Here is a 6,000-nt window from a genome sequence, read left to right as displayed (position 1 = left end):
GTGGGAACAGCGCCCCAGGGTTGGCCCTTTATAAAAGAGAGCCCAGCCCAAGGGGAGGATCCAACGGGTACCTGAGTGGCTAGGCCCTGAGGGGGCTGGGCCTAACCCGACACCTGCCACCTACAGGCCGGACTCAGGTGGGGGCAGCAGAGAGCTGCTCCCACCCAGGAGCCCACTCTAGCTGGCACTGCCCCTGCTCAGGAAAAGAGGGATTCCGGAAGTGTAACACTGGAGAGACCGACCGGCTTGGCGGGAGCCTCCTGTGACAAAGAGACTTGGTTGGGGTCACCCAGACACTGCAGCCCTACTCCTCCCTCTGGTCTCCTAACCCCCTTGGGGAAATAAATGCAAGGACTGGGAAGCATAGTAGGAAAGGGATCCCAGAGTAGCTGACACCCCAAAGACACCACCTCATGTTCTTCTCTCTGCATTGAGTGATTATGAAATTCTGCCCAGGCTGGAGGACAGGGCATCTAGGTTCCAGATCCTTGAACCTCAGGCCAGCCATCTGCCTAGTCTCTCCTCAGTTACTGCTATTAACCTCAGCATCTGGTGCAGTGCCAAGAGGTGCTGGGTGAATAATTGTGGAATGAATGAACACACACACACACACACACACACACACACACACAGAGGCTGTCTTCCCTCTGGATCTGTGGGTGCAAGAAAGTGAGATCCAACAGAGCACGTTTCCTGGACACAACCTAGTGCCTTCCTCTCCTCCCAAGATCCCAGGATTCCCTGGGGCCAGGCTGGACCCTGTAGGCCTTACTACGGGGCACAGAGAATGAAGAACAAGGGCTAAAGAGAGAAAGAGCGGGGGTGCTCAGGAGAGAGGGAAGCTGCACTTGCAAGAGTCGGTCCCAGAGCACCCGGTGGGTGAATCACGGGAAGGGAGACAGGACCGGGTGGGGTGGGGTGGAGTGGGGAAGGGCGCTGATGGTGAGTAAAGCTGGAGCCACCTGGACACTCTTTCTCTTCCCAGGCCAGAGGAAATGGAGGAAGAGTCCCTGCACCTGTCTCCCTGAGCGCATTATCAGAATGAGTCAGAGGGCAGGTTGGAAAAGAGCACTACCTGTCGAAGTCTGAAGAACAGGGAGCTCTGCAGGGAACCCCAGGCCTGGGCGGGCCGGGTGTGGCAGGCTGTGGGTGTAAAGCAGGAGTTGGGCCCCTGAGGCAGATATTCCAGCAGCAATTACCTGATGACTGGGGCTAGAGTCTCAGTAAGATCCTGCAGGGCATGAAGTGGGGATTGGATGACACCCAGGTAGAGTCCCCTGGAGGAGAGGGACACACAGCACACAGCCCCCGCCCTACGGCAGGGGGTGACCAGGACTGCCCACCTGCCAGGAGGGCTGATATACAGCTTCCTCCCCAGCCTTCAGCAGACACGCTCAGGCTTCCAGAAGGACAGACACAGAGACCCCCCCACTCAGAGGGACAGAAAGACGCAGAAGCCCCCTCTTTGGGGACAGACATAAATCCGAAAAGACAGACCCACAGAAGAGTTCCACTCAGACCGAACACACATATACACACACAAGGACACACTTGTCCCTTCCACAAAGACAAATCAGAGGCTCCCAGAGGGGACGCAGAGTCCACATTCCTTTCTCCCCTCCCCTCTTTCCTCCTCCCCACTCTTCCCCAGACTTCTGGCCTCCTCTGACTTGCTGAACCAGCAGGGGAAAATCCAGTTTGTACCTGTTTGCACCAGGCCCTCTCCCAGCCCCTTCAAACAATACTTAATTTCCAAAGACTGAATTGAATGCATGCCACCCCCTCCCCAACAAACCCCCACACTAGCATGGTGGAGAGACTGCTCCTTGCAGAGACCAAAGGGAGGGCAGTGGTTTGGCCCACTGCCAAACCTGGGACAGAGAGCAGGAAAGAGAAAGGGAGGGACTGGTCAGACAGGTATGGCAGCCCTGGGGAGGGAGGACACCAGCTCCCCTACTTCTTCCCCTCCCCCATGCTGTAGTCCGGTGGACCCAGGCAGATGAGGGGGCGAGGGAGCGGACAGTGGGGGCAGGGACAGATGGCACTAGAAGTCCTGAGCACAAAATAACAACCCAGAGCCAGTCCTAAAGTCTCAGCCCCTCCGCCCCCACCTGCCTGGTTCCCTGGTTCCAAGAGTGTCTTTTGTTGGGGCGTCTGGGTGGTTCAGTCATTAGGCATCTGCCTTCGGCTCGGGTCATGATCCCGGGGTCCTGGGATCGAGCCCCGCATCGGGCTCCCTGCTCCGCGGGAAGCCTGCTTCTCCCTCTCCCACTCCCCCTGCTTGTGTTCCCTCTCTCGCTGTGTCTCTCTGTCAAATAAATAAAATCTTTAAAAAAAAAAAAGTGTCTTTTGTTAAATTGAGGACAAAGGGGGCTACAAGGACCCCTGTGGTTTTCAGGCTGTAGAGCTGGCCCAGACCTCAATGGGGGGAGGGGGGGTGCTGGGGCAGCCCAGAACTATCTGGGGCTAGAAGTATGTGCACCTCATTTGTCAGCTCCCTGTTGCCCGATACCCCAGCCAACACCTCCCATGATGGCCCAAGCCAGCCTTTGAGCTGCCCTCTCCAACGTTCCTGCCTGGGATTCCGGGGTGGAGGCAGAAGGGAAAGGCCCAGGACTAGGGCCAAGTGGTGAGGGAAGAGAAAACCAGCCTGGGGCAGCCACAGGCACAACTCCTTGTAAGGCTGACTCTGGCCACTGCGGTCTGCCCAACAGAAGGGAAAGTGTTTGCAGTGACTGTGTGGCTGGAAGAGCCCGCGGACTCTGCCCCAAACTGCCTTTTCCAGAGAACGGAAAGAGGAAAGAAGAGTCAGATGGCATCTCAAAGAATGACCCCAGGAGGCCCTGATCCCTGGGCACCTGTGTGGGGCTGGGGCAGGTGGGTGGGCAGGGCAGTGGCTACCATCACAGGGCTTGCAACCATCAGGAAAGAGGGTCTGAACAGAGCTCCTCTTGGTGATCAGGACAGATGACAAAGGACACTGTATGGTGTCTGTAAGAGCCAAAAGAGAAACAACCCAAATGCCCACCACCTGACAAAGGAATAGAGAAGCAAAATGTGAATATCATTCACAATAAAAAGGAACGAAGTAGTGGCATGGGCTACAATGAGGATGAATGCTAAGCCAAGGAAGCCAGTCACAGAAGGCCACATACTGCATGATTCTATTTTGATGAAACGTCCAGAATAGGCAAATCCATAGAGACAGAAAATAGATTCATGGTTGCCTGACCAGCTCCAGGCTGGGGAGAATGGAGGGGATTGCTAAAGAATACAGGTATTCTTGGGGAGCCTGGGCAGCTGTCGGTTAAGCTGACTCTTGATTTCAGCTCACATCATGATCTCATGGGTCGTGAGATAGAGCCCTGCAGTGGGGCTTGGTGCTCAGCATGGAGCCTGCTTGAGATTCTCTCCCTCTCCCTCTGCCCCTCCCCCCACTCATGCGCTCTCTCCCTCTCTCTCTCAAATAAATAAATAAATCTTAAAAAAAAAAAAAAAGAACACAGGGCGCCTGGGTGGCTCAGTTGGTTAAGCGACTGCCTTCGGCTCAGGTCATGATCCTGGAGTCCCGGGATTGAGTCCCGCATCGGGCTCCCTGCTCGGCGGGGAGTCTGCTTCTCCCTCTGACCCTCTTCCCTCTCGTGCTCTCTCTCATTCTCTCTCTCTCAAATAAATAAATAAAATCTTTAAAAAAAATGAACACAGGTATTCTTTGGGGGGAGATGAAAATATTCTAAATGGGATTAGGGTGATGGTTGCACAAGCTCATGAAAAAGCTAAAAGCCATTGAATTGTATACTTTAAATGGTTGAACTGTATGGTGTGTGAATTATAGGTCAATAAAACTGTTACCCAGAAAAGCCACAAAAGCATCAATTAGCCACATATATAAAGCAGAGACTGTAGGCCAGCGCAGAGATCAGGGGACTGGGGGGGGGGGGGGGAGGGATTTTGTTTAGATGCCAAAGGTAAAGAGGTTCCCTGCCTCTACATCAGTACCCAAGGCAGTGTTCCCAAAGCACTGAAGTCATTTTAAAATATGGGCAATTTAAAAATCGTATTGTTGATATAGCTGAGTTTAGCACCTAGGCAGCAAGAACAATTCGTTTAAGTAGGAAGCCACAGATGGTGGGAACGCCCATCAGTAACCCACATCATGAATAATAAAGATGATTTGATTGTTGGTTTTTGTGCTGTGTACCTCAAGGCCAAAACTGTTCACGGTCAATGTTCAGTAAATGGTACCTCTTTTTCTTTTTTTTTTTTAAAGATTTTATTTATTTATTTGAGAGAGAGAGAATGAGAGAGAGAGCATGAGAGGGAAGAGGGTCAGAGGGAGAAGCAGACTCCCCGCTGAGCAGGGAGCCCGATGTGGGACTCGATCCCAGGACTCCAGGATCATGACCTGAGCCGAAGGCAGTCGCTTAACCAACTGAGCCACCCAGGCACCCTGGTACCTCTTTTTCTTCATGATAAATGGTGGCTCTGATGATTAAAGGCTGCCAGGATGGGAATGGACTGCCTAGAGGGGCGGCAAGCCCCTGTCCTGAGAAGTATTGAGACAAAGACTTGCTTACCGGCTGTCCACCAGGCTCACCATGGCCTCACCGTGGGAGGGTTCCTAGGTTAGGTAAGCATTTGGACTAGAACTTCCAAATCCTCCCCACTCTGTGAGCCTTTGATCCATGTCCCACCACCATAGAGCTTTCCACATAGATTAGACATCCACGAATGTTCTCTGAACTGAAACTTTGATTTTCATAGGACGTGTGATTAGAGGTTATTAGAACAATGGGGCACCTGGGTAGCTCAGTGGGTTGAGTGTCAGACTCTTGATCCTAGCTCAGGTCTTGATCTCAGGGTTGTGAGTTTGAGCCCCACATTGGACTCAGTGCTGGGTGTGGAGACTACTTTAAAAAAATAAAATAAGGATGTCATTAGAACAAGTATGGGGGAAAGGACAGCAAGGTAAGCCTCGTTGCAGAGGCAAAGAGACACAAATACATGTCAGAGAAGAAAAATTTCCCTTTATACTTCGAGATTCTTCTGACTGGTCTAAGAATTAAACTGACATGAGACACATTAACAGGAGAAATCAAATTTCATTATGTACGGGGAATCCTCACAAACATGAGAGATTCCAAAGACAGTTGGGCAAAATGAGGTATATATGTCATCCTGAATTAAGGAGGAGGCTGTAAGGGTCTGGGACTTCTAAGGGAAGGAAAGCAATTCCACAAGAAGGTGAAAAAGAGTAAATATTTGGTAAACAAATGTTCACTGGGCCATAAGGAAACAAAGGGACAGAGAGAGAAATTTTAACAGACTTTGCTAAACTCCTCCCTGTCTACCACCCCTAGTTCATATTATACTGTAATCTTTGGCGGTAGCTCCCTTCCTGGAGCAGGTCCTCTATGTAAATTCTTTAGGCAGTTAGGGGGACCGTCAAAGTTTCTTTCTGAGTCTTTTGGGCCTTGATTGTTTTCAGCTCAAAATCATCCACGTGCCAAAGTGGCACATCTGGGGCCGTTCATTCTGTACTCCCACACCCAACAGCCTGGAGATGAGGAGGTCTCCCACCTACCTTCACATCCTCACACCCTCATCTCCACATATATCAAACTGGAAGAGACCATCCATTGGATAGGCCATCAAGATGAGGTGGGAGGGGTCCAGTTGGACTCCTTCCCCTCAACCCAAGTTCTGTCCAGAGCATGCACACCAAAACTGTCCAGGCTGCAATCCATCTGGATTTTTTGAAAACTTCCTCCACTGAGCCAAGACTGAACCCAAGACTTTTGCTCCGGTCCCACCACCAAGACCTCCAGGAACACACTCTTCTCTCCGCAGAGAAAATAGCCCAAAGCCCAAACGCAGATCACTGCAGGATCCCTCCTTCAATGGATAACATCCCTGTCTTCAGTGGATAACATGCCCGCTCCTCAAGAAGGAAAACAGAGTGGGGCGCCTAGGTGGCTCAGTCGTTAAGCGTCTGCCTTC

Source organism: Zalophus californianus, chromosome 9, assembly GCF_009762305.2.
Source record: "Zalophus californianus isolate mZalCal1 chromosome 9, mZalCal1.pri.v2, whole genome shotgun sequence".
Lineage (NCBI taxonomy): Eukaryota > Metazoa > Chordata > Mammalia > Carnivora > Otariidae > Zalophus > Zalophus californianus.
This window is presented reverse-complemented; position numbering follows the sequence as displayed.